At 42.5% G+C, this 21985-nt stretch overlaps 1 protein-coding gene across 7 annotated transcripts in view; it reads right to left on the bottom strand.

The window, feature by feature from the left end:
• FYN (FYN proto-oncogene, Src family tyrosine kinase) overlaps positions 1-21985 on the bottom strand; it is a 209934-nt gene that overhangs the window by 74984 nt on the left and 112965 nt on the right. The window contains exon 1 of one of the 7 annotated variants that reach the window (XM_059176826.1): positions 21181-21598. The exons of the other annotated variants lie outside the window; for them this stretch is intronic. The gene's annotated coding sequence lies outside the window, so the exon portion shown is untranslated. Of the gene's footprint in view, positions 1-21180; positions 21599-21985 lie in introns of those variants that run through there. 7 annotated transcript variants of the gene reach the window in all.

The following is a 21985-nucleotide window of genomic DNA, read 5'->3' as shown; positions in this document are numbered from 1 at the left end:
TAATTCTCTCCTCTTTGCTTCCTTTCTCATTGCCTTCGGGTGTCAGAAAGGTAGAAAGCTATGGTTGAGGGTTAGAATTTATATTTTGAGTAGGTAGCTAAAAGTATTCTGGTTTCTTCCCCGTAAAATGGGGATTATGCCAATGTTTATAAGAATTGACATTCTACTATTAATTACTAGGAGGAAGTTACTGATACCTGACCATCTTTGATCTGAAAAAAGGAAACATCAATTTCATATAGTTCAGATGAGTAGATAATATCTAGACCATTAACTGACCATGCAGTAGGTGCTCAGTAAACTGCAGGCTTACTGGGCGTGTGTATATGTAAAGAGAGGGGCCACACAGGAGCCTGGGGGTTCTCCTGGGGTTATGGCTGGTTTTTCCATCCCAGGCACAAATGACATCCAGTGACTTCCTGGCTGGCCAGGAGATAGCCAATCTGCCATTACTGGTGTCCAGCGACACTACCAAATTAGTCCCCATGGATTAGTAATAACATTTAATGAGTTTAACTGAGTAGACAAACAAAATGAATTATTTTGACAAAAAAGTAAAAGACAATAAAAAAAGAAAGAAGGGAGAAAGCTGCATTTCTGCCTGATCTTTATTTGGTTTCAACTCAAGAAAGAATCCACCACCTAGAGTTCTCAAAGGGAACCACAACATTTGTATGATAGTCACATTGTTAATGTATCTGTTGGAAGGTGGGGATGGAGGACTGTTTATTCTCAGAAAAAAAAGGAGCTTTTAGTGTAACTCTTGGGTTAAAAATCTCAGTATGAATCACACCACTGAAGAGCCAGTTTCAGGGGCTACTAAAACTACAGCACTCCTGTCGGACAGCATTTTTGCATCTACTAAGCTCATTGTCACATAAATACTAATATTTAAAGCACAGATTTCTCAGAAGCTGTAGGCTGATGATATAACCAGGAGAACAGCACACGGATCTCAGCGGAAGGGGTGTTATATTTAGCTCCACTGCTTCCTCAGAACCACAAGAAGACTGTCCAGAAATCCCTGGCATTTGGGGCACAGTCCTTATGGCCTGATGTGATCAGAAAGCTCCAAAGGAATCAGGAACAGGTGGGTTTGGGGCAGCCACATTCTGATTCCTCACAGGTTGCTCCTGTGGCTCCATGAAGTGTCCTCGGCCTCTCCCAGGAGGACACTGTCTGTCCCCATAGGGCCCGAGTCACCTGAATGCCGACCTCTGATTCATGCGCCTGGACATCCAGTGACTTCCTGGCTGGCCAGGAGACAGCCAGTCTGCCCTTACTGGTATATGGTCCAGTACTGGGGCTGCTGGTCCAAGCAGGCACCAGACGCTGGCAATGGCCCCATCTCCAAGGCATTTGAGCAAGGTCACCTGAGGACCTTCTCCTTTACCTGTGCTGGGCTAAGAGTGGAGGACTCCTCCTGCCAGATTAGACACTGAGCCTTTGACCAGAACTGGGTGGTCCAGAGGGATACGGCTTTGCAACATTTTGCGTTAACATTACTTGTGACTTTTTCTGATGATAATCATTCTTGCGAGGCATCTACTCACAGACCTATATGCCCAGCACTTATTTGTTTGCTAAAAATAGGCTCACTGGGGGTGGGGGAGGGTGGTTTGTAATGAACAGGAGTACACGACGGAAGAGAAAGACAGTTTGCCTGGTGGTGCCTGGAAGGTCTCAGCGTGCTGACGACATCCCCACTCTGTGGTGTGCCGACTGCCTGGAACGTGTGTGGCCGACACCGGCGGTGGGAGAGAGGTGTGAGTGTGTAAGACCAACGGGGCCACAAGCACACGAGCCCGACGGTTGAGGAGTGGGTATGTAGGTACAGAGATCCCTCCTTTGTCTGCGGTCATTTGCTGAAAGAAGGCTAAAGGTCTCGACTTCTACGTGGAGGCCACATGCTGGGGTGAGGCAGAGAAAGAAACCAACATATAAACTGAAAACTTATTTGGTTACTTGAAGGGTTTGTTTTTTTTTTTCCTTTTGGATTCTGGCCAATTTCTCTTTTCTGTGAAATAGAAAAAGCCTCCAAACTTTACCTTTTCTTAGCTCCCCAGTTTTCCTGAGAAGGTGGAGAGAATGAAGGGAATCACTGGCCACTGTCGGGACTATGCGGTTAGGCTAGTTAGACACCCTGTGGGCTCCTAGTGAATTCGACCCAGGAGCCATGGAGACCTCCCAGTCATAACCCCCAGGGCAGCTGGGCGAGACAGGGAGGCAGACACTCCATCACAGCCATTCATGACTCAGGAAAAAACAGGGTGCTTAAGACAACTGTGCCCGGACGTACCTGTAAGTGAAGAATGGGGATCTGCACCCAGTACCGGTTACATGTTTGTGTTTCCTAACTGCTTAAGGAGGATAACAGAAGCACGCACTGTTACTACGTAGCTGACAGTAAGTTAGCGACAGAACTAACTCTCTAACGGTAAGTAAAAGCAGAATCAAGCCTACAGACAAGTAATTACTTTCTTATGTTTTTCTTGTATAAAAGTGCCAGGGCCAGGTCTAGGATAAAGTGAGTGAGGCACAAGCCCTGAGAGCCGTATAAAGAGATGCTGAAAGACTTAGTAATCAGGATAAAAAAAATTGCCTTAAGATATTTATCTTGATTGCTGAGGTTTTGTTTTTTTGTTTTTTGTTTTTTGGGTGCCTTTAAATTATGCACCCCAGGAGAGTGCCTCACTTGTCTCCCTCTGGCCCCTGCCTGGTAAAACACATCAGCTAAAGGTGTTAAGTGACTGGGGGACACCAGTTCTGTAATTACAAATGAAACCAATGAACAGACCCAGGAAAGAGTCTTCAAATTTCCTTAGGCTAAAGAAGTGGGGAAGGACTTCTACTTCTAGGAATGATCCTAAGGAAACAAGAACGTACACAAAGATTTGAGAGCACTCCCTTTGCTGTTATCCCCCTTTGGTGTTATTCATGACAACAAAAAATTGGGAATAATCCAAGTCCTCATCTATAGGGGATTAAAAAAAGATGATTATCATAACAGATTCCTATATAGCCATGACAAAGGAGGATGCTGCACAACTTACTAATTGTAAGGGATGTTCATGTTAAAGTCAGGGGAGGACGTGCAAGTTAGAAGACATGAGGCGGAGATAGGAATCTGCTTCTCCTGTTTCCGTTCTCGCCCTCTATAATCCATCCTATACCTAGCAGAGTGATTTTTTTTTTTTTAAAGTTTCCCTTCATCTTAGAATGGTTTCCTATGATATTTAGAATAAATTTAAACGATACAGCCATCCCTGTTCTGGACTCCTCTTCTCTCTCTCTCTCTCTCTGGTCTCTTCTACGGTTCTCCCTCCCATGCCTCTTCCCTAGCCAGACGGGCTGCCTTTAGAGCCTCCACACAAGCTCGTCCCTTTGCCTGAAATGCTCTTCCCTCCCAATACCCACACGGCTGGACTGTTTCTGGGATTCAGGGCCCAGCCCAAGTGTCGGCTTCTCAGAAAGGTTTTTCCTGGCACCATCTCTTAACTAGGCACTGCGCTGTCACTCTATAATATCACACTCTCATTTTCTCTCTTTTTTAAAGCTTTTATTTATTTATTTATTTCTTTGAGAGAGAGAAAGAGAAAGAATGTGAGCAGGGGGAGGAGCAGGGGAGCGGGACAAGCAGACTCCCCGCCAAGCACAGAGCCTGATACAGGGCTCAGTGTCATGACCCTGAGATCATGACCTGAGCCGAAATCAAGAGTCAGATGCTTAACCGACTGAACCACCCAGAAGCCCCTCATACCACTCTGTTTTATTTCCTTCATATACCTAATACTCTCAGAAGTGATCTTCTTTAATTACTTATTTGTTTACTGTCCACCTCCCTCCATGAGAATAAAAGTTCCACAGGGAGAAAGGCTTTTCCTGACTACACCCACGGATGTTAGGTACATAGGTTCCTATATGCATCTGTAGTCACATTAAAAAAAAAAAAAAAAAAAAAAAGGACTGGAAGAGCATGGGACAAAAAAACTGAGTTTTCAGAGGTTTCTAAGTTTCTTCATTTTGCTTATTTTTATTTTGTACAACAATAAGGCACTACTTTTGAAACAATGAAAACAACGGTTCCCTCTGTTTTAGAGAACGGTCACTACGAAGATGTTGCCTGGGCACAGCTAGGCTGAGATTTAGAGCCACAGATGCCAGAACTGGAAACGAGTAAGAGAACGTTTGGTCCCTCCCAGCTCCCGTTTCAGAGATGCGGAGGTCAAGGCCGAGCAGGGAAATGACCGCTGGCGCATAGAGCAGAACATATAACAATGAGTCTGGTGTTCTTCCCACTACACCAGTGGTTCTCAAAGTTAACACACATGAGAATTATCTGGAAAGGCTTGTGAATATTGACTGCTGGGCCTTACCTGCAGTTTCCAAGAGTGAGTCTGGGGAAAGGCCCGAGAACCTGCATTTCTGACAAGCTCCTGATCGATTTTGAAGCTGCTGAACTGGGTCCACACTTGGAGAACCACTAGGCTATGCCACGTGGCCTCTCATAACTCCCTCAGAAATGTCTTATTCTTTTTGTAGGGATGGTAGTGATGAAAACAATACCCTCAACCAAAGAATTAATGAAAAAACTCTATCGTTTCGGCTCACTCGCCGAGTTCCTAGTGAAAAGAAGGATAGAAATTAGGGAATGTCTAAGAACGTGAGAGACAGGGATAAACAATTCTGAGAGCCTACTCTACACCAGGCATTGTTCTAGATGGATCTACTTCTGTTTGTTTAATCTACTTTGCCGCCGGAAACCTAAGCTACTTCAGAGGGATAAAGAAACTCATTTAAGAGCAAACAGCTAGGTAATGATTGAGACAGATTTTAAATCCATGTCTATTTGACTACAGGAAGTCCACGCTCCTTCTCCAACCTTCAGAGAAGAAGGAAAAGCTGTCACTTGTGGCATTTAGTGTGGCAAATCAATGTCTCCCAATGCAGAAACAAACACCCCCAAGAAGTATTAATATAATGTCATGCTCCCAAAGATACTGAAGGTGTGTACAACAACATTAACATCCAGCCTTTTCTCTGGGCTTGAAGCCAAGGTTTATTCATTTACATGATACTCAGCAACTTCCAACTCAGACCCTCACAGTAGAGATGATTTGAGTCAATGCCTGGCTCATTGCAAATCATCTGTGAAATAACTGGGAAGGGAGAATTCATCAATCTCAGCTTCTGACAAAAGGAAGAATTCACACATGCTCTGTGGGAATAGAACCAAACAGACTTTGCAGCTGAGCAGAACTGTCCCACTATTTGAAGAACTAAATTTGAATTCAAAGGCCAACACCCAAATATGAGAACGTATCATTTACTATTTTAGGTAAAAAGTAACCTAGACATTAGTCATTGTTCCCTTTTTGTTTGTTGATGAGGAAATTAACAAGAAACAAAATCTACACGGCACACAACTCACTCATACCTACAAACACCCACACAGTCAACGAGTCACAGTTTGTCCTATTATTGTGGTCACACTCAATCCACGTTTGAGAATGCTCTGGTAATACTATAAAGGCAAAGGACCTTGATGACATTCTTTAGCATTGTAGTTTTGATCAGGATTCCAAGTTAGGTACAAAGTTAAATATTAGTGGATTATTTCAGGACCAACAACAAAAAGGCGGTTTTCTTTATCTGTCTCTCTGTATTTATTTCACCTTCTGATTTCCCCCCTTATATTTTATTCCAGATTCCTGAAGCAGCTATACAAATAGATTTCACATGAAAATAAAAGGAAATACTTGCTATAATTCTGGATATAGAATCGGAGGAATGAGGGTTTTGACAAAGAGGGCTCACATGATGCTCCCTTCCTGTGCCTTCCCCAAGGATCCTTGGAACCTCTTCTTTCAGAAGGTCATTTTCTAACTGTGATCACTGAAATGTCTGCATCGTTTGGCTAGCAAAGCTGGCCAGTGGAGACCTTGAAGGAAAGATAAGTGGGAAAGAGGGAACAGGACAGAGTGGATGTGAAAAAAGGAGAAGATCCCAAAGATGGGTACCCGAGAGTGGTTAAAACGTGACATCAAAGGCAACTTTGCTTTAAACACAGCTGTGAATAGGTTTAAGGTTGGGAGTGACGGTGGTCTTCTCTGTGCACCAATCAGTAAGGCGGGCCAAATACCTAACCCCTCATTTACTAATGTCTATAAAGATACGGCTATTTCACTCCCAGCAAAATGCAAGGAATTTTATTTATTACAGAAAAAAGGTCTGCAAGATCTAGTAGAACAAACTCTGGATCTCAAAGCCAACAAGCTGTCTCTGCGGACAGCTTCTGAGTGAGCTAGGGCTCTAACGCAAGGCGCGAGATCGGACTGTGCCGTATTAGGTATGAGCAAGCTGTCTTTTCATTCCCGACTCTTGCCCCTCATGAACAGTTTGGAAAAGAGCCATCTTGCCTTCCCCAGAGGAATGATGCTCCTGCAGCTGCAAATGCAGTTTCTGAGCCGTTATTCCATGGTTAAATGTTTCCTTTTAAATATGAGACCAGCCTAGCAGAAAGAGCAGTCTTGTGTCCCCCCCCGCCCCTCCCCACCTTACACACACTCACACACACATAGAACATGGGACAAAGCTCCATCTCTGCATTAGCACCCTCACCTGTGTCCCAGCGAGGATTTAAGAAAAAGACATTCTCTAATTTCTATCCAAATGGACGTTTATTCCGTAAGTTGCAAATCTATTTTGGCAGTGTGTGGTCGCTGTTGATTCAGTTTGCACAGTGGCCTTCAGCCGGGGGTAGTTCATGCAGAAGACAAAAGAATAGCTACTTGGCAGATGATACTCTTCAGGCTGTAGGGAGGGCACTCAGCTGGAAAGATCTGTTTTCGTTGGAGATCGGAAGTGCTTTTCCAGCAATTATTTGATCTTTCCTGGGAACTCGTACTTTTGAAAATCTCTCAGCCTAGTAGGAGCACACGGACTTCTACTCTGGTCTCAGCATTATCACTAACCAGGCGTGTGACTCTAGGCAAATCATCGGGCCTTTACTTCACCTCAGTTTTCTCATTTGCTTGCTGGAATAATTATCCCTTCTCTGCTTAATTCATGTGGTTTTTGTGAAGATAAAACCAGGTGTTGTATGCGAAGGTATTTGGAAAACATAAAAAGGCAGGTTTATTATTAGATGGTATTTGTATAAGGTTTTTCATTTTGTACCTGCCCTGGTTTACATGACATTGGTATGTTCTGGTTTTCTTTCTGAGAACTAGGTAGGAATTCCCTCGTGCAGAGGAGAGGTAGATAGTGCAACTCAGGCAGAGAACAGGATCAGATCCTTGTTACCTCTTGGAAACAGAAAGTAAAAAAGCCAGGACCGGAACACTGTAACACCATCCTAGAAAGTCTGCTTTTGCTAGGTTTGCTAGGACCACAACATTCTGGTCCTTATCTGCTTCCTCTCCAGAGGTCCATATAGAGAAGGCTACTGCTGCAGTGCTGAATGAAGGAAGGAATGAATCCAAACACCCAGCCACCCATCTTTTATAGACCAAAATTATATATCAAGCAGTGTGCATAAAATACAAGATGCAAAACGCTGTCCCCCTTGCTGAAGAGAGACCAGCCAGCCAGAGGTAGACACACAAAGAATTTGTCCTGCCACAGTGTGGTCAAATGTGCCCTCCAGAGAAACATGCATGTGCTCTGGGAGCTTGAACATGCGGTCATTCCTTCCCCGAGGAGGCTGGGACATGTTCTCAGAGCTCAGATAGCTGAGCTGGGCCCGCAGGAAGAACTGGCAAGGACAGGACAGGCGAAGTGCTCTCCAGCTCGTAAAGGCACAGATTCTAGAAGGAACATTCCAGAGAGCATCCTTGTTTGGTGTGATGAAAGCCAGGAGTGGAGATGGGCAACGAGAAGTTGGGCAGGGGCCTAAATGTGAAAGCAGGAGCAGGCTATCCAAGCTTCTGAGCAAGAATCACACAATAGATTGGTATTTCAGAAAGATTACTTAACAGCAGGGAGGACAGACTGGAGGAAGCAGGTCGGGGGTAGGAAACAGATTTAAAATCTAACGTAAACATCTACATTTCACAATACTGGACACTTTACAGCAAGTATGGTGTAACAGCGTTCCTCCAAATTCTAAATTAATACAGCCAATCACAAAGGTGATTAGGGAGGTGAATAGTTGATGCCTTCCAGAAACTATTCCCCAAGCAATAAATTTCCCTCGCACAATTTAGAAAACACTGATTTCCCACATAATCTGGAAAAATCTTCGTGAAAAGGCAGTCACTCTGATTCTGAAATGTGGCTAAGGAGCAGAGCGAGAGAGAGAAGAGGTTCTCAAGCAGACACCATGCTCAGTGCAGAGCCCGAGGCAGGGCTCCATCTCACGACCCTGGGATCACAACCTGAGCTGAAACCAAGAGCTGGATGCTTAATGGGCTGTGCCAGACAGCCCCACTTTCTTTCTAGTGTTTGCATAACTCACATACGATACAACATATAGATCTTAAGTGCACAGTTCAATGGGTTCTGACAAATGTAACTGTGTAACCCAAACCCCTCTCAAGAGAGAGAACATTTTCATCACCCTAGAAAGATCCATCAGGGCCCCTTGCTATCACCCCCATGCAAAACAATCACAGTTGTGATTTCTACCACATAGATGAGTTTTGTTTGGCCTAGAACGTCATATAAATGCAGTCCTAGAGTGAGCACTTTTTCTATTACTTATTTTTGATATTTACCCACAATAAAAACTTTTGCTAGTTTATTAATGTTGGGCAGTATAGCAGTTTTTACTGCTTCATTCATTACAGTACTTTTTATCACCGAGCGGTACTCCATGGTCTGAACAGACCACTATTTGGCATGTTTTCAACAGCTTTCTCTTCGGCTGGAGTGTCCAAGTGCCTAACCAAGGCAAAGCAAACAAGAAAGGCCAGTGTGCAAGGTCAGGTGAAGTGGCCGACTGTTTTCTGTGTGTTTGGGGCCCAACCTCCTGAGTCAGCTTGGTCTTCAGGACACCTAACAGCAACAGTGGCTAAAACTTCGGGTCAACCAAGGAAACGAAGAGAGAGACTACCCTTTGTATCTTCTTAGTGCTCTATGTTTGGATCACAGAGGCAGATGAAAAACGGCCCCCAAAAGGGAGGAGCCAACTTACTGAGAATCAGGTACTTGGGATGAATGGTTAGACCAAAGATTTAGGTAACAAAAGCCTTCTTTAAGACCTTGAAGTGTGTCTATGGAGTCCTGCACGTAGCCTAGGGTTCTAGGTTGTTCCTACCACAAGTGGCACTTCCGTAAGGGGACTGAGGGAGTTTAGCAGAGAAAGGGAGTGATTCAGAAATACTCGCAGGATTCCCAGTTTCCAATGAGAGAAAGGCACCCAGGAGAGCCGAGCAGCTTGTGAGGCAAGATAGTCGCTGCATTCAACCAGGAGATGATACCTGGAGGCTTCGAGGAGAGCCGATGAGCTCCTGCCAAGAGGGGTACTGGGCAGCACGGGCAAGAGTCCTTACTCTGTGGAACTGTGTAAAGAAGCATCACAAAGGATCCAAATGGCTTCCAAAATGCTTATTCAGGCTTCCCCTGTACATCTGTCACAGCTCACTATGAAATCAAATCTGAATACCGTTCTGATGACTTGAAACACACCATTTGGGTCAGCTCCTCCCCCCATCGCTATACAATGCCTGTCCTTTGAAATGAACTAGTCATTTTGGCTCCAATATTCTCATCATCACCAAAAGTGATGCTGGTTACAATCATGCTAAAGGCACACTGGAAACATAAAGCTCTCGGATGTGGGTAGAGCCTGGTTTGGGTCCAAAAATCATGCGGATAATGTCCTACGAAAAGCTGGCAGGCTCCCTCTCCATTCTTCAGACTAGACACACCGATTTGCTTTCTCTTTTGCTCAACTGTTTTTTTTCGAAGCCCTTGCAAAGTAAATAATAACAGCTCTCATTTTCGTGGAGCCCTAACTATGTGCCGGTCACTGTGCTTTGCCCATCATTCTTACAGGCCCTTGAGGTAGGAGCTGTGACTCCTCCTCCTTCAACAACGAGGAAATCAAGAGATAGCCACAGCTCCTTCCGCCGTCATTCCCATTCCTGTGTTGCCTTTGCTCGGCCGCTGGGCGGTGGGGGCTGGGAGACATAAGGGATGATGCTGAACAAACAGAAAGCAAAATGATCCTCTTCTCTGATCTCCCCTCCTTACATATTTTAATGTTCAGTTTTGTAATTAGGTCAAAGTGAGAGATATCACTGTGGAGAGTGACAGCTCAAGTTTAACCATTATTTCTTAGAAGACCGTTAATTAGACTGACTGACAGAATTCATACTCTTTCTGAGAGCAGTTACAGCACAAGACATCTCATAAATAAAGGCCATTTAGAACATTATCCACAGGAAACAGCTGCAGCTGGCAAGGGAACTTCTGACATTAAGGAAATGCAGAACTTCATGGAATTAGAGGAAGGCAGGAGTCATATATCACAGGGTAACACTATCTTAGCAAGAGTTGGACCGTGTTTTCAATAGATACACTCGTTTTACAGCAGTTTGTGTTTGCTTCCTTCTCTTGGGTTTTTAGGAGACAAGTTTGGCATGTTAAGAGCAAAAATTCAAAAGAAATGTGAACTAGACCCAGGGGTATTTACAATTTCAAAGGCTAAGAGCCTGTGGTATGGTGCAAAACTTGGGGCTGTTTCGCAGTAGAGACCTGTGCTGTCCAAAATGGTACATCCTCTCTAACTGCATGTGGTTGTGATTTAAGTGCGAAGTCTATTAGCCAGATTTCAGACTTAATGGGAAGAAAAGTATGTAAAGTCAGCAACTGATAAATTTTGAAATACTGACTGCATGTTAAAATTATAATATTTGGGACATGTCATCCTAAATAAAATATATTATTACAATTACTTTCAGGAGTTTCTTTTTGCTTTTTCATCACGGCTCCTAGAAAATGTAAAATGACCCGTGTTGTCTGCATTTGTGTTTTAAATTGTAAGTCTATGGACAGCACTGGTAACGTACTCAGTAACTGAAAAGAGTGTTTGATGAAAAGTGGTCAACCATCTGCAGTGAAATATGTTCCCTAACAGGTGAATGGAGTAATCTGACCCACTGGAGACCTCAGGTAAGCCACTCATTATTCTTGGGTCTAGCCTCTGCAATGGTTGAGTCACACTTGATATGTGGAGAGCTGGGGGAGAGGCGGAAGGAGAGGGAGAGAATATAATATCATAAGCAGGCTCCGTGCCCAGGGCCGGAGCCTGGTGCGGAGTCTGATGTGAGGCTCGATCTCATGACCCTGAGGTCGGATGCTTAACTGCCTGAGCCACCCGGCGCCCCTGACCCAGATCATCTTGAACATTTCTTCTAGCACTCACATTTTAAGTTTGTGCCAGTTCCTAAGGGTTGTTTGCTTGCAGGTGATGTGAATAATAATAAAAAATATTTGCAGCTCCAATACTGCCTGCTGATCTTTCACAAGCAACACAAACCTTGACTGTCTTTCTGGAGCAACAGCTAAAATTTAATGGCAATAATAATCATTTTTTAAAAAAGATTTTATTTATTTATTTGACAGGGAGGCAGGGAGAGAGGGAACACAAGCAGGGGGAGTGGGAGAGGGAGAAGCAGGCTTCCTACCGATCAGGGAGCCTGATGCGGGGCTTGATCCCAGGACCCTGGTCTCATGAACTGAGCCAAAGGGAGATGCTTAATGACTGAGCCACCCAGGTGCCCCAATAATCATGTTTCTAATAGACAGACTGGACTCCCTGAAAGGAGGGACAGTGCCATTTGCCAGTGCACCTGAATAAGTGGGTTTTATATGATAAGATTATATTTCTTTTTTCTTTTTTAAGATTTTATTTATTTATTTGACAGAGAGAGATCACAAGTACGCAGAGAGGCAGGCAGAGAGAGGAAGGGAAGCAGGCTCCCCGCTGAGCAGAGAGCCAGATAGGGGGCTTGATCCCAGGACACCCTGGGATCATGACCTGAGCTGAAAGCAGAGGCTTTAACCCACTGAGCCACCCAGGTGCCCCAAGACTATATTTCTAAATGGAAAAACTTAAGAGCGCCTTAACCCAACAGATGCTTACTGAAAGGTGAACCCAAGATGTTATAAAATATCCCAGGAGAGGGCAGAGAACCGGTTATTCTTTTAGTTCAGATTCTGCCCTATTTCTTTTTATTTTCAAAGCATCAAATAATTTGCTGTTCTGTATCTCTCAGGCAAATTACACACTTTTTAGATGATTCCAGAGTTTTTCCTTAAAAGGTAAAAAATTTCAATTATCTAAATGATAACTCAATTGTAACTAATAGGGTAAAGTTGCAACACAAGCAAGATAGATAGCATTCATGACCCTGTGAAATATTTTGAGCAAATGTATGCTCAAAATCTATGCGTGGAAACAAATTCAGAATTAAGAAATTGTAGGAATAAAGGCCTGCAATGTGTAGGGTTGGAAATCTTGCTTACTATGAAGACCTCCAGAAATATTGCATGAGCTCCCCTGGAAAGAATTCTAGAATTTACACCCCATTTCTCTTTGTGTCCTGTTATATCTAATTAAAATCTGACGCCTTGAACTTCTGAACATAGAGTGACAGTGTGTTTAACTGTCACTAAGATACTCGCCCATTTTGAAGTAGTCCCTGCCTTTATTTACATGGTTCCAGATTCCTTCAGTGGTGACTTTCGGCAGCAAGACATTAACGTCACTAATACTGATAAATCTTACCTGTACCAGAGTAACTCAAGAGATACTTGGTGAGAAAAGGAATGTTAGACAGGCAGGCTCTTTCCTGCTCTTCATCTCTCTCTCTTTTTTTTTGGTTTATCCATAATCATGCCGCTATGATTCATGTCTTTTTTTTTTTTTTTTTTTAAACTAACATTGAAGGCAAATTGGAAAATTTGACTGAATTGCTGAAATAAATGGCTTGGGCCTCAGCCCTCCAGACTTTAGGGGAACTTATGTTAAAAAGCAAGAAAGAGGCTCCGACATCACAGAACAACAAAAAGACACATTGGCCACCTTCACTTTTGAAAGTGGTGGAGTGGGAGTTGGTCAACCCATGAATGAGAGCAAGTCCTGGTGCGTCTATTGTGCAAGATAACAATTTGACTTGAAAACGGAAAAAATGACCCCACATTTCTTTCCCTTTGCCATTATCTACAGAAGCACATTTGAAAAAGCACGAAGAGAAGCAGATTAAAAAGAATAGCTTCTGGCTGGCTTTTCCTCAGCATTTTATACTTTCATTCCTTTGTTCTTTCCTCTTTCAACCTCATTCCCAATTATTGCAGTGTTCTGGAGGCACTGGGGACAGGACGTCTGGGAAACATAACACATATTAGTCCATCTGCTTTCTCTGTGAGTTCTTTTCAGCATCTTCCCGTGGCAACAGGAAGGATGTGGGCTCCCTTTCAGATTCAAATGAAGCTAATCAGCCCTAGCTCAGGTTGACAACATCATGCTTTTGTTACTGGGTAGCCTGAGAAAGCCAGAACCACCTCCCTCATAGGGTAACCATTTCATCCCTGGGCTTAAGCTCTTATTTTTGACATTGGATTCCTAGGCCACTCCTTCCCCCCAAAACTGCTGACACAGTATGACTCAAGTGCATTCTTCCATTAAGAGAATTCTGATTTTCGCAGTTGGAAAGACCAAAGTTTCCAATGTTTTTGAAGATGTTTTAAGTTGTGTGGCAAAAGGTTTTCAAAGTAGCAGTGTCTCCTTCTTTCATATTATTTATGAAGAATGTGGTAAGAAAAGCCCACCATGCCTTTCCCCCAAGTATATATTTCTACATGTGCTAAAACAAGAGGTATTACAGTCAAATATGGAACTTTGGGTCTAATTCTTAAAATTGGATGTTTTATGACTAATACTTACACAGAAAGATCAAAGCAAAACCATGGAAGAGAATGTGGTACAGTGTTGGATGAATACCTTATTGTTGAATTTGGAACTGACTCTATCATCAATTCTATTACCCAAAACTTTGTGATCTTGACAAGTTATTTATCTCCTTTGAATCTCAACACCATCATCTATCCATCCATCTAGTCATCTGTCCAACACTATGTCCCATTTACTAGGTGCCTGGCCCTTTGTGAGCTAAACAGGTGAATAAATCGCTGTCCCAGCCCTAGAGCAACATTTGATAAAACAAGGAGAGAAACAATTCTACACAACTGTTACTTGGTAGTTACACAGCACTAACAGGAGCTCAGAAGAAGAAGAAATCCCTTTCAGTGGAGGATCAGTCAAGACTTCATCAAGGAGAAGCATTTATTTTATTGCATAAGAGAGGAGCAAGATTTCTAAATGTAGAAATTGATTGGAATATTCTCCACCTCAGGAACACTGGCAGCAAAGATGGCACCAGGGAGTCTGGGAGGCAGGGGAGACTTTTAGGGAACAGTCATGACCTCACTCGGTGGTATAAGTCTGAGGAATGGGGAGGTGGCTCTGAGGAGACTATCAGCCAAGGGAGCAGGATGGACCTAGTTTGGAGTGTAGAAGGGAGGCCCTAAAGAGCTCTGAGCGAGTGACTTGGTCTGTTATCTCTATGTAGAATGGCTCAGCAAAGGGAGAACCCAGAAGAGGGGCACACAGCTCAGAAGGAGTTTGGTAGACCAAGCCAATATTAATTAATCTAGATGTAGGACGTGATGGGGAGGGTTTGGTAGAGGGACATGCAGGGTTGTTGACTGGTGGAATGGTACTGGGGAACTTGGTTTCTTTCTAACATTCTAGCTGACACATTCTAGTACTTAATAGTTCAGCACATGTCAGGAAAATTGTTGAACCAAATGCCCACAAAATGAGTAAAAACAGCTTTGGATAAAGTTCAGTCCCACTTTCATATTTGAAATCTCAAACATTAATTGGTTTTATTAAATAGATTGGTCTTACAGAAAAAGTATCACGGAGTGCTGGATGAAAAAAGCCCAGTTTGGATCATCCCATGAAAGTGTTTTAGTGTTTGGTCTGAATCCTCATACAGGATAGGGATGGTTAGCCCATTTCCTATTTTAAAAGGAATCAGAGAAATGTGGTTCGTTATGGACTTTAGCAGTGGATCATCCAAAAAAGCTTCTCACATTCCCTTGGGAGACAGGAAAATGTGCGCTGGATACCAAGGCAATGAAGGGAATGGTAATATTTAAATGGAGCTGATCAATGAGTTCGTGTCCTCTCAGAAGGTAGACTCCAAAGGACACAGAACAGGGCTCTGAGCCCTTCAACAACTCTGCCAACATCTTCGATGAAGATAGGGAAAAATTACCTGATAAAATACTCAGATGAGTTTGGAGGGACAGGAAATGTTAGGTGACATATCTTGCTAGGTCAGGGTCATAGGGCCAGAACTGAGATGATACAATTAGTGAAGGAAAATGTGAGGGCCTGAAAAAAAGATGTCGCATAACTACAGGAAGGTGGGCGTGTGGTTTGAGCAGCAGCACGTGTGAACAAGATTTGGGGGGTGCTAGCTGAGTAATTTCAGTTTGAGTCAATTGTTTGACATGGCACAGGAAAGTCAGTGTGATCTAATGCCGTGCCTAATGAAACACAGCATTAGGTTTGGCCTCACTTAAGAGAAGGTTTCAGAAACAGAAAGACAGGAACTTTTGTTCTATAAATGTGTTGGGTTAAGTTACTTAACAAACCTAGCTTGACTTAACCAAGAGAAGAAGTTTTGCTGCTTATCATGAGGGTCCTCCCCTCAGTCAGGCTGAGCTTAGGAGGTTAACAGATCACAAGGAAGGAGCTGTCACACTAGAGGCTGCACTGACCCATTCTTAGCAAATCTGAACTCTTGAGTCTTTCAATTGCAACAACAATGAAATTTTAGGCACCAAGAGACAGACACCATTTCAAAGGGCAATGGTGTCCCTCTCTTCCTCTTTAAGTAAATGCTAAGCATTGTATCAAGTAATGAAGATATTGTGAGTCTGTTTGAAGGTGGGACTCTTTAACTGTCTGAAGAATTCTGGGCACCAAGCTGGGGTTTGCTTTCCCTGATGGTTGGAGAGGATCATAAGGGAAAGGGGGTAGAATGCGCATGATTTATAGCCAACTCCCTGCAAGCACAATAGGGTACTATTTCCACAATGGGAGGAGATCTTCTGACACCTCTTACTATTCCCTCCGTGTATAAGTTGTGAATTCTAAAACTTCCAAATACAACATTTACTTTATGTCAGCAAATCGGCATAATATCTAAACAAAGTTGGAACTTTTTTTCAAATATATAAAAGGAAATCTGTTGCTGTGTATTGTTTCCCTTCCTCCTGTAGTTGCTGCTGATCTTCAGGGCATGGACTGCATGGATCTTGGTGTACAGTTTAAAACAAGAGACAAGAGCCATAAATCTCTCTTCTCAACTATTTCTCTTGGGAGAGACAAATTCCTATATGATGTGGTCAGTGGGTTTTAGCCTCAATATAGCATATTTTTCTGAGGGGCTTCCCTAGTCATTATCAAATAAGATATTTTCAAAACATATATATATATATATAGAGAGAGAGAGAGAGAGAGAGAGAGAGATACATACACACACTTACACATATGTGTGTGTGTACAGTTTGAAAGTCTCTCAAACCATGAGTATATAGAATCTAGAACTTGTCCAGAAAATAAGAGATATTGAAAAGACCTGAAATTATGTTGGGACAAACTAATACAAAAACTGAAAATTGTTTGGCTCTAAGCAAAAGAAGACGTTTAAGCAGTCTTAAAAAAAAAACAAAAACGGATGGGTTGTTACATAGAAGAATATTTTCTTATGGCTTGTTTTAATGATGAGAACTTTGCAAAGATTGTAGAGACTATGTGACACTGGAAATGTCCCGGCAGAATTTGGATCAACAGATACTGGTTGGACTAGACAAACTTTAAGGCTCCTTGAAGCACAGTAACTCTTCTCTTTCCCCCTGAAAACGGCCCACAGTGTGAAATCTAAAAAGGTAATCTGAAGGTGGATGCCTTGAGGCCAGGGCTTCTGAGAAACGAGATTCATAGTTACTTAGAAGCTAAAGAAAGGAATCCATGTTTTGAGAGAAAGAGGACTGTACCAGCAAAGGACTCTTTGACACTCTTCCATGATTAAAGCAAATTATCAGAACTGTAAGGACAGTATGACAAACACAGTGGGAGATTTTAACAATACCTCTCTGAATGACTGGTGAATTAATAAGTCCGTAAAAGACTTGAACAACATGATTAAGAGGTTTCATCTAAGGGGTTTATTTTTAGAGTTCTATCTTACCAGCACCCATCAGTGAATATGGATTTAAAAAAAACATTCATAGAATGTTTTTAAGAAATCGATCACACACTAGGCTATGAACCAAGTCTCAATAAATTTTGTGGAACTGGTTTCACATAGAAAACATTCTCTAACAACAACAGATTTTTAAAAGTTAGACTCCTAAACAAAATGGTTACTAAAAAACTCTCACTTGTTTGCAGATTTAAGATGACATGCCTAGTATCTCATGAATCAAAGAAGAAACAATTATGGTAATGACGACGTTCTTAAAATTGAGTGATGATGAAAATATTCCATCATACCACTGGGAAGATTCCACTAGCAATGTAGTTAGAGGAAAATACTTAAATCTGATCCTAGGAAAGAAAAAAAAGATGGAAAATTAATGAGTAGCCAACTCAAGAGGTAAGAAAGTGAATGAGAGTAAATGCAAAGAAAGCGGAAGAAGGATAAACGAAGGGTAGAAACTAATAAAATCGGTAAACAAATATATACTAGAGAAGATTAACAAAGAAAAAGCTGCTTATTTGAAAAGGTTGACAGGCTAATCACCAAAATCGATCAAGAAAAACACAGGGAATACTCAAAGTAATATTAGGAATAAAAGAGAGAATAAAACTATAGATACAACAGAGATTAAAAAATAAGAGTGTACTATGAACAACTGTATGTCATTAAGTTTGAAAATTTCAGTGAGATGAAGAATTTCAGAAAATACGGTCCTATAACCATTGAAGAAACTGACGCATCAGTTAAAAATCTACTCGTCTCTCCCTCAAAGAAAACAAAACCAATACGCACTAGGTTCAGATAAGGGAAAATTATAGGCCAATTTCAGATATTAATACAAATAAAAATCCTAAAAATATATTAGCAAATGAACCCAATAGTGCACGGAATATATCGTGGCTAACTTGGATTTTTACCAATAATGCAAGGGTGATTTAACTTAATCAAGTTGCTGACAGCAAGTTCCCCATTATCAGATTAAAAGAGAAAAAAACCCTTGATCTTATCAATGGACACAGAAAAAGCACTGAGTAAAATTCAACACTTATTTGTGATTTTAAAAAACATAAACTCTTAGCAAACTAGGATCAGAAGGGAACGTTCTTAACCTAGAGTGTATTAACCAAATCCCAATGGTAAGCATCATGTTCAATGATGAAATGTTAGCTAGCAGCCTTCCCTTTAAAATTAAGAACAAGTCGAGGTGTGCTGTCCCTACTCTGCTTAACACTGTACTGTGGGTCCTACGCAAAGTGGCAAAATAAGAGAAAGAGACAGAGGGGGGGGGGAGAGTGTTGGAAAGGGAGAACTAAAACTCATATTTATGGATGTCACTGATTATATGGACCAAAGAGAAATTGCAGATAAACTATCAGAGTTGGCAAAATGCCTTAGCAAACTATTAGTTCAATATGAAAAATTCTGTCCCTATGCACCAGTAACAGTTAAAGTAATTTTTTCAAAGAAATAGAACACTTATTTTTCTTGACCTTCATTTCTTTTTCCCTTTTAAAGCTTTTATTTATTTACTTGAGAGAGAGAGAGAGTGTGCGAACGCACACGTGCAGGAGCAGGCAGAGGGAGAGGGAGAAGCAGACTCCCTGCCGAGCGGGGACCCTGACGGGAGAGCTCAATCCCAGGACCCCGAGAGCATGACCTGAGTCGAAGGCAGCTGCTTAACCGACTGAGCCACCCAGGCGCCCCTTGACCTTCACTTCCTGCTTTTTGATGCGCACCTCATTCGGATAAGCATAGGACGATAAAAAAATTATTCAGAAAAACAAGTAACCAATTATATTGCAGAACTATGAGAAGCAGACAGCACAATTTCATGGAAGGCTTACAGGATTCCTTTCTATTCTATGGTTCCCACAGAAAAATTCCACTTGAAAAAAATGGGGCGTTGTAGATGGGGTTACCTTGAATTGTGGTGAATCACATGTGTTACTGGAAAAGAAACACAAACAGGAAGTTCCAGGCCTCTGCAAATCAAACTCTGCCTCAAAGGAAAAATAAGGTTGCCACCTTCTCTTCCACACAGCTTACAATAAAGTGAGCAGGAACCAGCCCTTCAAATAGCATCCCGCGTCGAGAAGGAAACAGTTGTCTTGAAGAGAGAGGTGCGGGCAAGAGGTAGGTAGAGGGAGAGAGTTAAGAAGTTCTTCATCTACATGAAGATAATATTGAGGGTTACTTAAAAAAATTTTTTTTAAACTGAAATTTCACTATATCAAGCACAGGGTATTTAAATTCTAAGGACTATCTGCTTCAACTGAGACCCCTAAACTTATTCTACATTTGGGGATATCCATCAGCAGGGGGCTTGGTCTGCTTGTGTTTTCAATACTCTCAGAGCAGTACGGCACAAACAATGTTTCTCCACTCAGGGGTTGATTATCATTTCGATAAAGTAACAACAAAAATGAGATAAAACTTCCTGAAGAACTTTTATGTTCACTTGGGTCTGACTGGGCAAGTCACTCAATAAAAACAAGGTTATCTAGAAATACTATAGTATGATGTTTTTTTAAATGGTTAAAACCTAAATCACTGGAAACAACCAAAATAAGCAAAAAAGAGGCTGTTTTCCTACCTGATTAGATAAACTATGGCATATTCTTATGGTGGGATAGGAGATAGCCCTGGAGTCATACTCTAAAATAACCTTACTGACACACAAAAGTATTCATGGCATATTGCCAAGTTGTAAAAATAAGATCTAAAACATTAAGTGCAATCACTGAGTTTGGACATTGAACAAAAATACTAGCAACGTGTATGATTATTTCTGAGTGATGGGATTAATAGTGACTTTTGTTTTGTCCTTTGTGCTTTCCTGTATTTTCTAAGTACTCTACACTGAGGGTGTGTATTAACGTGGATATTATTTTTAAAAGCTCACCCTAATGACATTTGTGACAACATGGATGGACAGTATGCGAAGCGAAATATGCCAGACACAGAAACACCAAATACCATATGATTTCACTTGTATGTGGAATATAAAAATAAAACAAAACAAAAAAATGAAAGAATATATGAATAAAAAGAAACAGATCCATAAATACAGAGAACAAACTGGTGGGTGCTGGAGGGGGGGAGATTGACAAGATAGGTGAAGGGGAGTGAGAGGTACAGGCTTCCAGAAAGGGAGTGAATAAGCCACGGAGATGAAAGGTACAGCACACGAAATACAGTCAGTGGGACTGTAATAGCATTGTATGGGGACAGGTACTTGTGGTGTACAGAGAAGTTGAATCACACTATTTTGTATACCTGAAACTATGTAACATTGTGTGTCAACTACATTTTGATAATTAATAAACAAATAAATAAAATTCTCCATAATAAAGTACCTAGAGTTCTGCAGCACAAACTTCTGGAGCTCTCCGAAAACACTCAAACTTAGCACAGCTTCGTGGCAGCCAAAACAACCAACAGAAACAGTGTCTCCTCACAGTCGCACTGGAGGATCTTTTCTTACTCTTGGTCCACCACCCGAGTGGTGGTAGTTGGGCTGCAGTGTATCAGGGCCTCCAGGAGACACTGAAAAGGCTCAGTGTCCATCCCAAGGAGGGGTCTGCTTCCCTCAGCTTCCCTTCTCTTAGCGCAGAGCCCCGAGCTCAGCATCTGCGGCTGCAGGACACTAATGAGAATTCGGGGCATGGACAACAGTTCCACTTAACCACACTTCACTGTTGCTTTCCTGCTCAGCACTCTTCTCAGCTCTCCAGCTCGGCTTGCAAGCCTTCCGCAGTAGGGCCCCCCACGCCTTCCACCGATCTCCCATGGCCTCCGCACAATCTCCACCCAGGATGGTGCGTGTCTCCACGCTCCCATCTCTTGCAGTTCCCACACCTCATTCACGTGCCAGGCCCCAAGCTGATCTTACCCTCCAGAAGCCTTCCTTTTAGCTCCTCCGGCTCTCATGGATCTCCCAGTCTCTCAGCTCCTTGGCTTATCCCCCACACTTGATCATGTGGGGGTGGGACAGTCGCATTGATTCACTGTTTCCTGTGCATGGCAGGGTGGGCCAAGTCCCAACCAAGTCCCGACAATCAAGGGAGAACCCTGATTCTCCCCCCTGCCTTCTCCCAGCTCTCAGCATGGGGCTGCGACCCGGTAGGCTCTCCCGTCCAGTCGTCTGTTTGCCTGCTTCTTTCCCTCTTTCTGCTTGTCCTGCGCTACAGAGCAGAGCACGACATCTTCCTGCTCATTCTTCTAAGCTTCTATCTATAGGTTTCCTCTGATGTCTTTGGCTCTTGTTTAGCTGCACTAATGGATGGCAAGTCACTAACGCAGACGATTCACAAGGGTGCCTGGTCCTCTTGCCTTCTCACGCCCAGGCACCCCCAGGGTGCTGCACGCGTTGAAGACTAGGTCTCTTTCAGTTCCTCCCTCGCTCTTCTCCTTGCTTTTCAGAACTTTAGTGGGTTACATTACCCATTCATCTCTTTGCCACTCATTCAACACCGTGTTCCTGAGTGCCTGCTGTGTGCGGGGCACTGTTGCTTAAACTCACATTTGGCAGCTGTTTCCTCCACTAGATGGGAAGCTCCCTTGTGGAAAATGTTACCTGTTACAATTATTTAAATGTCTAGACAATCTAGCAGTGTGCTGATAAAGTGTTTGCAATATACATATATATTTTAAGATTTTATTTAGTTATTTGACAGAGAGAGAGGACAAGTAGAGGG

The sequence above is a fragment of the Mustela lutreola genome, chromosome 6 (assembly GCF_030435805.1).
Source record: "Mustela lutreola isolate mMusLut2 chromosome 6, mMusLut2.pri, whole genome shotgun sequence".
NCBI classification, from domain to species: Eukaryota; Metazoa; Chordata; class Mammalia; order Carnivora; family Mustelidae; genus Mustela; species Mustela lutreola.
Note: the sequence above shows the minus strand (reverse complement) of the source record. Positions and strands in the feature narration are given on the sequence as shown.